Here is a 14,115-nt window from a genome sequence, read left to right as displayed (position 1 = left end):
GCTGAATACAGCAATTAACGAGGTCCCACCATCAAGTTGTGTTTGAAATAAGTCCATTACTATACTATGTAAGAATCCAAATATATGATGAGCCTGATGACTAGGAGGAAAATGATGTCTTTTTTTTTTTTCTTTTTAATGAGACATTTTACCATAATTAAAAAAACATTTTTCCTACTCTGGGAATACAAAATATTTACAAAAATTTTAGGATGTTAGAAAGCAAAAATGTAAAATGCATATACTCTTAAGTTTTGTGTTTTTTTTTTTTTACTAGAAGTGTGTTCTCACTGGAATAAGAAATTCTGAAGCATATTTCAATTTCATAAAATCACGAATTCTAGTAACGATTGTGTAGAAAAGAGAAAATGAAATACCTTTTGTGTACCCTTAAAATTCAACACCTTTAACTTTTGTTGTTAGTGATTCATTACATTCTACTTTTTTAAAGCAATTAACATTAAAGTCCACCCCAAATGAATAATGTTCTTGTAAGTTTATTGGACAGGCTTTTTGAGGATTCCTTAACAACATACAAAATGTCAGGATAAATGTTTGGTGAAAGATGATATTGTTTACAGGCTTTTAACTAGCCACAGTACTAATTAAACTGCAATAAGTTGAACTTTAATTCTGCGGCTTGATTGATTTAATAAGGTTAACATCTGCCACTTTCCCTCGACTTAGTATTAAGACCCTACATATCAAGATCTTCTTACCCAGCTTGAGCTAGGCTACGAGAGCCAAATACCATTAGAAACGTCAATGGAGACAGACAGCACATGTTGCGGATATAGCACAACACCCAAGTGTCTGTATTCTTTCCTCTAGTAAAATAAACAGGGAAAGTTACATCAATAAAGACTATGTGCACATAATTAACTAAGCAAAAAAAAAAAAAAAATCTGGAGAATTCTAAGCAAGCTATTACTTTGGGAGGATTTTTCTGTCCTACCTTTTTAATCCTTGGCTGGGAAGCAATAGGGAACCCAGCTATAGCCAAAATGATGCCTCCAGTGGTCTATTTTAGAGTATCACTCCAGCAGAATCCCTAGTATACCAGCCATAAAAATGCCTCATTTTAAAATGTTTATTCTGGATGTGAGTACTTTATGTTTTTAAGTTTATTTATTTAGTTTGAGAGAGAGCACAAGTGGGGAATGGGCAGAGAGAGAGAGAGAGAGAGACTGACTGACTCCCAAGCAGGCTCTCCAACACCAGTGCAGAGCCCCATGTGGGGCTCAAACTCACCACCCACAAGATCGTGACCTGAGCTGATGTCAGCCATTTACCTGATTGAGCCACCCAAGTACCCCCGGATTTGAGTAATTTAAACAAATCTGTTTAAGGAATCCCACTCTGAGAGGAGATTAGAGTTGAAGAATAAAGTTACAGCGTTTTCCTTGCCCCACCTCTAAATCTAAATTTGTACTACTTTAATCTGTTAAAAAAAAGTATGTTTTTAAGTATGTCTTAAAAGTATTTTTAAAAGTATTTGACTCTACAGCTATAGTCAGATTCTGTGTTGTTTTTTTCCTTTCTCCTTTCCCTAAGATCCTTGGAAACAAAACTCCTATCTTCCTTTGCATCTCTGCATTAAGATAGTACAGTCTTATGCTTAAATAGAATGCTGCATTGTGCATTCACTATTGTGGACTGAACTGGCAATCTCTACTTGCACACTTTGTTCTCTCTTGTGTGGATCCAAACTAAAGCCTTTGAACATCTTTTTTGTTGTTGTTAATTCTGCAGTTCTTAGTTATAACAAACAAACAATAAAAATCAGCTCTACAGAGACAAAGGTCACCATCCTGTACATCTTGTTCAGTAGTTGCCTTTTCCACTTGAGACAATGGGCTGAAGCCAGTTAAGGGGTAGTTGGTCCTGACCTTCCTCACAAAAGTTCATCAAACAAGCTAATTCTAATTCAGTAAAAATGCACTTGAGCATAGATGTCCATCATTTTTAAAACACCCACATTCTGATGAGTTTCCAAGTTGAAAAACAAACACAAGACTCAAACATTGTAAACATTTGTTTTTCCAGAACACCTGGAATAAGTAAAGTAAGTCTGACATTCAGCTGGGAGCCAAAGAAATGAGAGACCCATCCCTGGTTGACTCCTACTTCTTGAGTGCTTTGGCATTTAAGAAAACCATTAATTTTAAGCCCAAAATTCAGAATGTAGACAGAGACTAACGAATTTTCTTCCAAGACTCACCAGCTTTGCCAATGGTGTCTTAAATAAATACGAGCAGTGATGCTTTGAAAGTTACAAAGATGTTCAGCTAAAACAATCTGTGGTAAACTGAACTGTAATTCTAGGCCTTATTGATATATTTAAAGATGACAAGTATTAAAAACTTTATTCTAGGAAGCATACTACAGGGAAGACTCTTCATGTGGTAATTAGTACTATGATTACTTAATACCTATAAATATTCTACTGTATTACTGGAAATTTTTGCTGATCTATATTAAAGTATTAAGGACATTCCCACGAAGTGAATCAATTTGCTTCTAATTTATTGGTTGGGCATCAGACTCCTGATTTTGTGTCTGGTTGTGATCACAAGGTCGTGGGATCAAGCCCCACACTGGGCTTGGTGCTGAGTGTGGAGCCTGCTTATGATTCATTCTGTCTCTCTGTCCCCTTTTGCCCCTCTCCCCCACTTGCATGCATTCTCTGCAAAAAAATAGAAATAAAAACATATATTTAAGTGCAAATTTATAGTGTCCCTTTGCCTAGAGTCATATCATAGAGTACATGTCACTGTTAGTATCACCATAATGGCACTGTTTCTTCATACTCTGGAACTGCCTTTGTAGATACTTCTAATACCGGATAAAGACAATACCCCAGGAAGAAAATCGACCCCAAACCACAAACATCCTCTCTCAGTGATGATTTCCCACAAATCAACATTAGAAGAAAATGTTAAGAAGTGTACAAACCTTTCCTCAAAGTTCATCACACGCACACTCCAATGAGGGAGCTGTAGGTTTTTATTCATATAAATATGCTTTTGAATGAGACATTTTTCTTATTTAAGCCACAATATTGACTGACATTGTTTTCCATGTTATGCTATAAAACCAACGCATCCAAATAGACAACCATTTCCTGCTGACACTGACTTTGAGTTTCAACACCTAGGTTTCAGGGTCCTACACAGACAAAACACCTGTAAGCTCACCTTAGCTCGGCCCCTTCCCTGTCCTGTTTGTCATGAGGGGCAGGGAGATGAAGGCTCAACCCTAGCTGCAGAGATTTTAAGACTTTTCTGAGGTTCTGGTTCAATGTGGAGACCAAGGAAGATCCAGAATTCACTTCCACTCATGGACATACCAAATCTACTGCTAAATACTGAAAAATTTACTATGGGAAAAAAAACCCTATCACATGAGGCAGACAAGAGGGGAACCACAGAGACTGAGAGTCTTTCCATAAAACCTACCATAGCCAGTGACCCAGAGTCAAGAGGCAACTTAAAACCTGGAGCTTCATCTTGAGAAACAAGGGTTCTTACCCCACATCAGGAGCTGTAATTTGTAAGAGCAACACCTGAGAGGTATGCACCCAACGCCCCTGGCTTTGAAGACCAGTGAGGCTGTCACCAAGGAGACCTGTGGGGCTCTGCCAAACTAAGAAAGGGATCTGAGAGGGCCTGCAGGCAGATACCTGCCCCAGGGCCCAGCTCTGAAGCAGCTCTTTGAAAAGTGCCCAGACTTTATGTGAAAGAGATTCATTTGCTAATTGTAAAGCACTTGTTTCAGGGGCTTGGGCCTTTTGGGATACTCCCTGGTGATAAGCTGGTGTACCCATCTTCCAGCCCTCCCTCTGCCTTGCTAAAGTCAATTGGCACCATTTCTTTCATTCCTTATTTTTTTTTTTCGTGAGTGCCATCATTGCCCCTTTATTCTGTCTCACTCTAGCCAGCAGGCAGTATCTTCATACTCTCCCACTGCTGTGCTACAGAATTCCAGTATCTCTCCAAGGGAGAGATTGGGTACCCCAATGTTTATGTCTGGTGACACAGTTTTTGGGCCACCTGATTTAGGAAGGCAGAGGGCCAGTGCTCCAGGGTTCTGTGATAAGAACAATCAGAGAGGCAGTTCTTGGCAGACCGTAGTCCTTGGGTTCTGCATACATAGCAGACTGAAACACAACCTAGCCTTTCTTGGAAAGAAGCCTACTTTCTTGGCCTAGAGCTTTGGCCTGAAGGGTGGCTTCAGATTTAGCACACATCTATGGACTATGGAGGTGCTCTCAGAGAAGGTGGGCCAGGGGATGCCATCTTTGTGCTCTCCCTCTGCCTTGCTAGGACTTGCTGGAATTCATAGAAAGGAGACTGCACAACTGACCTGGATCCCTGATTTTTGTAATTGCTATTAGGGGATGCCTCCAGATTTCCTGGCTGTGGTAGTAAGCAAAACTTACATATGTGGTCCCATGGCAATGTAGATATTTGGTTTATTTCAAAGCTACTTCCTGAAGTTCTGGACTGAATCTTCGACTAAGATCCTTTCCTGTAGCACACTGATAGGTTTTGGCACACCCTCAACAATTGGGAGCTATAAAAATGAAATAGTGTGCTTAGAAATCATAAAAGTTTCACAGACAGTCAAGGGCTAGGTCTAGGTTGAACAAAAAGGTTCATCTCCAACACAAGGCTACTCCTTCAACACTGGCAGAGGTAGTGGCTTCACCTACACAAAGAGTTGGGCAAAATGAAACAAGCACACCAAAAACAAAAAAAAAGAAGGAAGGAAGGAAAGAGGAAGAGAGGAAGAAAGAAACCAGAGAATAGGTTCCAAATAAAGTAACATAATCAAACAGTGGGGTTGGGGGGGGAGCCTGAATGAGATGGAGATAAGTAATTTACCTGATAAATAGTTCAGAGTAATGGCCATAAAGATGTTCACAAAACTCAGGGGAAGAATGAACACAGTGAGAACTTGAACAAATAGAAAATGTAAGAAAGTACCAAACAAAAGTCACAGTGCTGAATAAGTAAACTGAAAAATACACTAGAGAAGTTCACCAGCAGACTGGATGAAGCTGGAGAATGGATCAGTGACCTGCAACATAAGGCAGTGGAAATCACCCAGTCCAAGCAGCAAAAATAAAGAATGAAAAAAAAAAATTAAGACAGTTTAAGAACCATGTGGACAACATCAACCACAATAACATTTGTATTGTAAGAGTCTCAGAAGAAGAGAGAGAAAGAGGCAGAAAACTTATTTGAAGAAATAATGGCTAAAAATTGCCCTAAGCTGGGAAACAGATTCAGGAATCCCAGAGAGTTCCAAATAAGATAAATCCAAAGAGTCCCACACCAAGACACATTATAATTAAAATGTCAAAAGTTAAAGACAAGGAGAGAATCTTAAATGAGCATAGCTACTGGTTGTGTACCAGGCAACCCCCACAAGACCATCTGAGGATTTTTTAGCTGAAGAAACTGTAGACCAGGAGTGTCGCAATATATTCAAAGTGCTGAAAGAAATCTTCCAACCAAGAATATTCCATCCGACCCAGTTATCATTCAAAATGGAAGAGAGCGACTTTTACAGATAGGCGAAAGCTAAAGGAGTTCATCACCAGGAAACCAGCACTATGAGAAATTATTAAATGGACTTTTTTAAGCTAAAGAGAAAGGACATTATTTAGTAACAATAAAACATAGGAAAGTGAAAGTCTCACTGGAAAAGGTAAATATATAGCAAAGGTAGTGGACTAATCACTATAAAGCTAGTAGGAACGTTAAAAGACAAATGTAATTTTAAAAACCCTGTAATAATTAAGAAACAAGTTAAAAAGATGTAAAATGTGACATCAAAAACATACAATCTGGGATGGGGGAGAGTAAACACGTAGAGCTGTAGAATGCAATTAAACTTAAGTTGTTATTGAATTGAAATAGACTGTTAAATATATATGTTGCTATATGTAAGCTTCATGTACTCACAAGCTAAAATCCCTATAAGAGGTATATAAAAGATAAAGCAATCTAAGCATACCACTGGAAAAAAAAAGACCTTTCTATATGCTGCCTCCAAGATATTTATTCCAGATGTAAGACCAAACAAACTGATAGTGAAGAGGTGGAAAAAGATATAATGTAATGTTAGCCAAAAGAAAGCTGGGGTAGCTGCACATATATCAAAGTGGACATTAAAGACTATAATAAGAGACAAAGGTATTGCATGATGATAAATAGGTAAATTCAACAAGTTGATATAATATTTGAAAGTATTTATGCATCAAACATGGGAACACCTAAACATATAAAGTGAACATTAACAGATCTAAAGGGAGAAATAAACAGCAATACATTCATAGTAGGGAATTTTAATACCCCACTTACATCAACAGACACAACATGCAGACATAAAATCAATAAGGGAACTATTAGACCAGATGAACTTAGCTGATACATAAAGAACATTCCATTCCAAAGCAGCACATGCATATTCTTCTCAAGTGCACATGGAACATTCTATAGAATAGATTATATGTCAGGCGATAAAGCAATCTCAGTAAATTTAAGAGGACTGACATCCTGTGAAGCATCTTTTCTGTTCATAGTGGTATGAAACTGGAAGTTAATTACAAGGAAAAAAAACCCAGAAGATTCACAAATATGTGGAAACTAAACACTATGCTACTGAACAATCAATGGGTTAAAAAAAATACCTGGAGACAAATGAAAATAAAAACATACAGGGTGCGGGGTGCCTGGGTGGCGCAGTCAGTTAAGCATCCGACTTCAGCCAGGTCACGATCTCGCGGTCCGTGAGTTCGAGCCCCGCGTCGGGCTCTGGGCTGATGGCTCAGAGCCTGGAGCCTGTTTCCGATTCTGTGTCTCCCTCTCTCTCTGCCCCTCCCCTGTTCACGCTCTGTCTCTCTCTGTCCCAAAAATAAATAAATGTTGAAAAAAAATTAAAAAAAAAAAACATACAGGGTGCAGCAAAAGCAGTACTAAGAGGAAAGCTCACAGCGTTCTGTGCCTACCTCAAGAAAGAAGAAAAATCTCAAATAACCTAACTTTATACCTCAAGAAACATGTATGAAAAAAATCACATATGAAGCCCAGAGTCAGTAGAAGGAAGGAAAATAGATTAGACTATACAAGGACAATAAAAAAGATCAATGAAACCAAGGGGTGTGTTCTTTTAAAGAAACTGGGAAATCTTTAGGTAGCCTCAACAAAGGGAGGATTCAAAATCGGTAATTCAATATAGACGTTACAATTGCTATCACAGGAACAATTAATTATATTCTAATAATTGGGGAACGGATTGAAGAATGGATAAATTCCTAGAAAGACAAAATCTGCAAAGACTGAATCAAGAAGAAATAATAATAAAAAAAAATTGAACAGACATAACAGGTAAGGTGATTGAATCAGCAGTCAAAAAACTTCCAAAAAACACAAGCCCAAGATCAGACAGCTTCTTTGGTGAATTTTACCAGATATTCGAGAAGAATTAATACCAATCATTCTTAAACTCTTCTAAAAATAGATTAGAGAATGTTTCCCAACTTATTTTATAAGGCCAGCATTACCCTAATACCAAAATTAGGTAAGAATGCCACAGGAAATAGTAGGCCAATATCCGTAATGAACATAGATGCAAAAATCCTCAACAAAATGTTAGTAAATAGAATTCAACACCATATTCCACACCCGTACACCAAGATCCAAATGGGGGTTATCACAGTGTAGAAAGGAAGGTTCTATATTCACAAACCAATGTGATAAAACACATTTACAAAATGATGGGTAAAAATCCCATGATCATCTCAGCACACTCAGAAAAAGCACAGACAAAATTTAACATACATTATAAAAACTCTCAAGAAAGTGGATAAGAGGGAACTTATTTCAACCTGATAAAGTCCATCTGTAACAAGCTGTGGAGCTAACTTCATACTCAATTGGTGAAACCTGTTTTATTTGGTAAAACATGGAATATTAAAATAATTTTTGACAAAAAAAGTTGAAAGTTTTTTCCCCAAAGTTCAGGAATAAGACAATGATGACGCCCACTCTTACTGCTTTTATTCAACATAGTACTGGAAGTCCTAGCTACAATACTCTAGGAAGGAAGGAAGGAAGGAAGGAAGGAAGGAAGGGGAGTGGAGGAAGGAAGGAGAGTGGAGGAAGGAATGAAGAAAGAAGGAAAGAGAGAGAGAGGGAGGGGGGAAGGAAAAGAAAGAGAAAGAAAAAAGAAAGGAGAGAGGGAGGGAGGGAAAGAGAAGGAAAGAAGGAAGGAAGGAAGGAAGGAAGGAAGGAAGGAAGGAAGGAAGGAAGGAAGGAAGGAAGGAAAGAGGAGGAGAGGAAGGAAAGAAGAAAGAAGGAAAGAGAGAGGGGGGAGGGAGGAAGAGAAAAAGAAAAAGAAAGAAAGTGTATCCAAATTTGAAAGGAAGAAGTAAAACTATCACTATTTGCAGATTACATGTTATTCTATACAGGAAACCCTAATGACTATCAGAAACCTGTTAAAACTAATAAATGAATTCCATAAGTTAAAGGATACAATAGCAATACACAGAAATCTGTTGTATTTCTATACACTATTAATGAAGTACCAGAGACTTTCTAAAATCCCATTTACAATGGCATTAAAAATCATGAAATACTTACAATAGATTTAACAAGGGAGATAAATGAGCCATACACTGAAAATTGTAACACACTAAGAAATTGAAGATAACACAAATAAGTGGAAAGTTATTCACATATATGGATTAGAAGAATATTGTCAAAATGCCCATACTACCCAAAACAATAGATTCTATGCAATCCCTATCAAAATTCCCAAGGCATTTTTTCACATAAATAGAACAATCGTAAAATTTGTGAGAAACCACAAAAGATGGTTTGCTGTGATGAGCAGAGTGCTGTAAGCAAGGGTTGAATCACTATATTATACACCTGAAACTAACATAACACTGTGTGGAATAACTAAATGGAATTAGTTAACTAAATGGAAATAAATTAAATAACTAAATGGAATTAAAATAAAAACTTTAAAAAATAACCCCAAATAGACATAGCAATCTTGGGAAAGGAGAACAAAGCTGGAAGCATTATTCTCCCTGACTTTAAAGTATGTTACAAAGCTTCAGTATTTAAAACAGTATCATATTGGCATGAAAAAGACATATAGATCAAAGGAACAGAATAGAAAGCCCAGAAGGAAAGCCACACATATATGGTCAACAAATTGATGACAAAGGGGCCAAGACTCTACCATGAGAAAAGGACAGTCTCTTCAATACATGGTGTGGACAACTGGGCAGAAACCAGCAAATGAATAAAACAATCTGATGCCACGTACAAAAACTAACTGAATGTGGATTAAAGCCTTTAATACAAGACTATGAAAACATAAAATTTCTAGAAAAATAGATAAGATCCTTGACACCAGTTTTGAAAATCATTTTATGTATGTGGCAGCACAAGCAACGCCAGCTAAATGAAAAATTGTTTAAGACTACATCAAAACAAGCAAACAAACAAAAGCAAACTGCACGCAAGCCACCACCAACATGAAAAGGAACCTACTGACTGGGAGAACATATTTGTAAATCATCTATCTGAGAAGGTGTTCATATCCAAAGTATGTAAGGAACTCGTGCAAATCAATGGCAAAGAAACCAACCATCTGATTAAAAGTTGGGCAAACATTCTGAATAGACAGTTTCCCATGAAAGACACACAGATGGCCAACAGACACATGGCAATATGCTCAACGTCACTCATCATCGGGGACACTAGAGTCCGAACCACAACGAGATTTCACTTCACACCTGAGAGGCTGGCTACAATTAAAAAAAAAAAAAAAGCAAGAACTAGAAAGTGCCAGCAAGGATGTGGAAAAAGGGAGCCCTGGGAACTGGTGGTGGGAATGTTGCTGCCACCACTATGGACAACAGTGTGGAGTTGCCTCAAAAAGTTAAAATTATCATATCATCCAGCAGCTGCACTCTGGGTATTTGTACAAAGAAAACAAAAACACTAACTCAGAAAGATACATGCCCTCCTGTGTTTATTGCAGCATTATTTACAAGAGCCAAGATATAGGCCACACCCAAGAGTTCACTGACAAAGGAATGAATAACGAAAATGTGCTATACATACAATAAAATGTTATTCACCCCTAAAAAAATGAAATTTTTCCATTTGAGAAAATATGGATGGACATTAAGGGTGTTTTAGGAAGAGAAGTAAGCCAGACAGAAAAATGGAGATCATATGACTCAGTTATATGTGGAATCTAAAATTAAAAAAAGAAAAAAAGCACACATAAAACAAGCTCATAGATAGAGACGACAGATGGTTGGTAGCCAAAAGTGGGGTGTGGGTAAAATGTGTGAAGCAAGTCAAATGGTAGAAACTTCCAATTATAAAATAAGTCACAGAGATATGAAATACAGCATGACAACTACAGTTCATAGTCTATTGTATCATTGAGAGTAGATTTGTATAGTTATCACAAGAAGTATTCTGTAACTAGGTATGGTGACAGATGTCAACTAGACTTGTTTTTCAGTATATATAGATATCAAATCATTATGATGTATTGCTGAAACTACTACAATGTAGGTCAATAATGCCTCCATTAAAAAGAAAATTTTCCAGGGCACCTGGGTGGCTCTGGCAGTTAAGCACCTGACTCTTGATTTTGGCTCAGGTCATGATCTGAAAGGTTCATGAGACTGAGCCCCATGTCGATCTCCTTGCTTGAGATTTTGTCTCCCTCTCTGCCCCTCCCCGTGATCCCCCACCCCCAAAATAAACAAGAAAAAGCATTTTCCAAAAAAAAGTCCAAAACTAAAATATATATGTATACATTTGCTACCCAGATGATTATTTTTATATTAACATATGTTTTCTCAATAGAGAATTTTACAGGAAATCAATATGTCTAAATTTTTATATAGATAAATACCTCTTCTATTAAAGAGAGTATCTGACTAAGGGGTACGAAGAGTTGAGCAAGATGAGTTAGTGCTAAAGATGTAATTTATAGCCATGTAACTATGGTTAACACCAATGGGTTTTGAACCTGCACGCTGCTAAATGGCTATGTCTTAAGCGTTCTAATCACACAAGAACAGAAAATCCTATGTGAGGCAACAGATACGTTAATTATCTCAACTGTCCTCTTTCGCTATGTATTGTTTAAAAGCATCTTAAAGTACATCTTACATATATACAATTTTTTTGTTACTTATACTTCAGTAGACTTGGCAAAAAAAAAAAGAAAATGGCAAAGGTATAATTAAATCTAAAAATCTCATTTACATATTTTTTGTACATATCATAAATACTAGAAGAGGATATGTACTCTAGTGTTAGTTTTTAAAGTAACAAACCAGTCAAGATTTCCGAAGAGAGGGCCTCCTGGGTGGCTCAGCTGGCTGAGCATCTGGCTCTTAATTTCAGCTCAGGTCACCACTCTAGGGTCCTGGAACCGAGCCCCACGTCTGGCTCTGTGCTGAGCCTAGAGCCTGCTTAAGATTCTCTTTCTCCCATTGCCCCTCTCCCCCACTTTTTTCTAGAAAAAAAAAACAAATTCCAAAACAAGAGTTGTGGGGGAGGGGGGAGTGTTAGAGAACAAGGTCGGGAGGGGAGAGGGCACACATCCTCAGCCTTAAGAGTCGCTCTTAGAGGCCTAGTCCTGCCGGGGTGGCCATGAAGTGTGGGCCAGTTAGGAAGCGTGGGGTCACTTTACACATGGAGTTTCAACCCCCAATCCCTCCGTCTTTTTTCCCTGTATTACCTTCCGCTGATTGTGCTTTCTCATAACTGTCACTAACGGGCATGAAAACTGATAGCCTTGAGATTTGCAGGAAAACCAAAATCAGAATTCACTATGAAGACACGATTTTTTAAGTGTACAAAATCACACTAATGGTTTCATTTGATAAAATTTGAAGTCACAAGAAAGATTGCCTCTGAACATCAGCGCACAGCCTTCCAGAAGAGGCAGTCCGTCACACTCTTGATATCCGCGTGGCTACAGCCCGTGGGGTCATTTGAAATTTGTTATTGGTATGAGCGGACGGCCAATGAGGTCACATTTGATTCTAAGGCTGTCTTCCAAATACTTTAATAAAAACAAAAAACCCAAGAACATTTTTTCCCAAATTTATAGCTGCTTTCAACACACTTTTATTGCTATTTTCACTCCTGTTCCTTCTCCTGATTCTAGCATCTTCCACTTGTGGAAGGAAAAACTGACAGAAGGGAACTAACAAGCAGGAACAAATGTAAATCCTGGTGAATAGCAGAATCCTGTTCTTCACGTTTTAATTTTACAAAAGGATATAATTAATCTAGCAGTTCTTCATTTTTAAAATGTTAGAACTTCTTTGGGGGCACCTGGGTGGCTCAGTCGGTTAAGAGTCCAACTCTTGATTTCAGCTCAGGTCAGGATCTCATGGGTCACGGGCTCAAGCCCTGCATTGGGCTCCAGGCTGACTGCACAGAGCCTGCTTGGGATTCCGTCTCCTTCCTTCCCTCCAACACCTCCCAACTCGTGCTCTCTCTCTTTCTCAATATAAATATACTTAAAAAGTAAAAATAAAAAAGTTAGAACTTCTATGGCTGTCTACCACCACCTACAAATGTTTTCATACACTTTGCAAGGAGAAAGAAATCACGTGGTTACAACTCAACTCTGGGAATTAGAAGGAAAGAACAAAATTAATGGTGTGGGGAAATCACTGTGGCATTGTACCAGGATGCTTTATTTATATCTACTGTCTTGATATTCCTTTTCATTTCACTAAATTAATGTCGTTCTCATATTATTTTCTCAGTAGCTTAATTGAAATGTAAATTTTTAATAGGCAATTAAATCTATAGTTTATTTCCTTTTCTTTGTATTTCTAGTATATTTTTCTAACCATAAAGCTTATTAATGGACTTGGTAAGTTTCAGAAAAATTAGATGCCATAATTGTTCATCTATCAAAAAAGATAAAATTAAAATGTTAAACTAAATTCAGATGATATTACAAAACTGACAATTGTAACTTTATTTTAAAATTTTTAAATGTTTATTTACTTTTGAGAGACAGACAGAGGTGTGAGCAGGGGAGGGGCAGAAAGAGGGAACACAGAATCTGAAGCAGGCTCCAAGCTCTGAGCTATCAGCACAGAGCCCGACACGGGGCTTGAACCCACAGACTGTGAGATCATGACCTGAGCTGAAGTCAGATGCCCAACCAACTGAGCCACCCAGGTGCCCCAACAACTGATACATTTTTAAGTTAAACTTTACATGTCATATTAAAGAAGTGTTTATGCCTATGAAATTATTTTTTAAACTTTCTTTGTTGTTAACCAGACTTATTCTCATTGGTTACAAACACGCTAATTGGTGGCTACATTTTACACAATGTTATACCCGTGTGTCCACAAATATAAAACAAATGCCAAAAATATCACCTCTAATATATTTATTTTGAGACAGATTTATTTTTTATGAAAAGTAATGGTGAGTGTTTAGTTTTATATTTAAACCTAAAATATTTGGCAAATATTGTTGGTGTTCATGGGGCACCTGTATGGCTCAAGTAGGCTAAGTTTCCAACTTCAGCTCAGGTCATGATCTCACTGCTTGTGAGTTCAAGCCCCGCATGGGGTTCTGTGCTGACAGGTCAGAGTCTGGAGCCTGCTTCGGATTCTGTGTCCCCCTCTCTCTCTGCCCCTCCCCTGCTCGTGCTCTCTCTCTCTCAAAAATAAATAAATGTTTAAAAATTAAAAATATATATATATATATATACATATATATGTGTGTATATATATATATATATATATATATATATATATATATATATATATATATATATTGTTGGTGTTCTGATTGTATAAGGTCAAGTGAGAATCTTCTGGGTTATCTGGTTAATTAAGGTTACAAAGTATGTTGACTATGCTCTATTACAGTCATGACCTTTCCTTAGCCATAGAGTATTTGGATTGTTACTTATTCTCTGATATTTTAATAAGTGTTAAGTGACCTCCTCAATTTATTTGTACTCACACTAAAGATGATTCAGGATTTATCTATTAAAGATGGCTGGGAATGAAGT

General features: G+C 37.5%; 1 protein-coding gene and 1 long non-coding RNA gene across 5 annotated transcripts in view; one reads left to right on the top strand and one right to left on the bottom strand.

Annotated features, from left to right (window-relative positions):
* The window catches only part of CSMD1 (CUB and Sushi multiple domains 1), a 2,016,427-nt gene that overhangs the window by 1,100,735 nt on the left and 901,577 nt on the right, over positions 1–14,115 (top strand). The gene's annotated exons all lie outside the window — the stretch shown is intronic.
* Positions 1–14,115, bottom strand: part of LOC123385163 — a 157,132-nt gene that overhangs the window by 28,025 nt on the left and 114,992 nt on the right. The window lies entirely within an intron of this gene.

This window comes from Felis catus, chromosome B1 (assembly GCF_018350175.1).
Source record: "Felis catus isolate Fca126 chromosome B1, F.catus_Fca126_mat1.0, whole genome shotgun sequence".
Taxonomy (NCBI): Eukaryota; Metazoa; Chordata; class Mammalia; order Carnivora; family Felidae; genus Felis; species Felis catus.
Note: the sequence above shows the minus strand (reverse complement) of the source record. Positions and strands in the feature narration are given on the sequence as shown.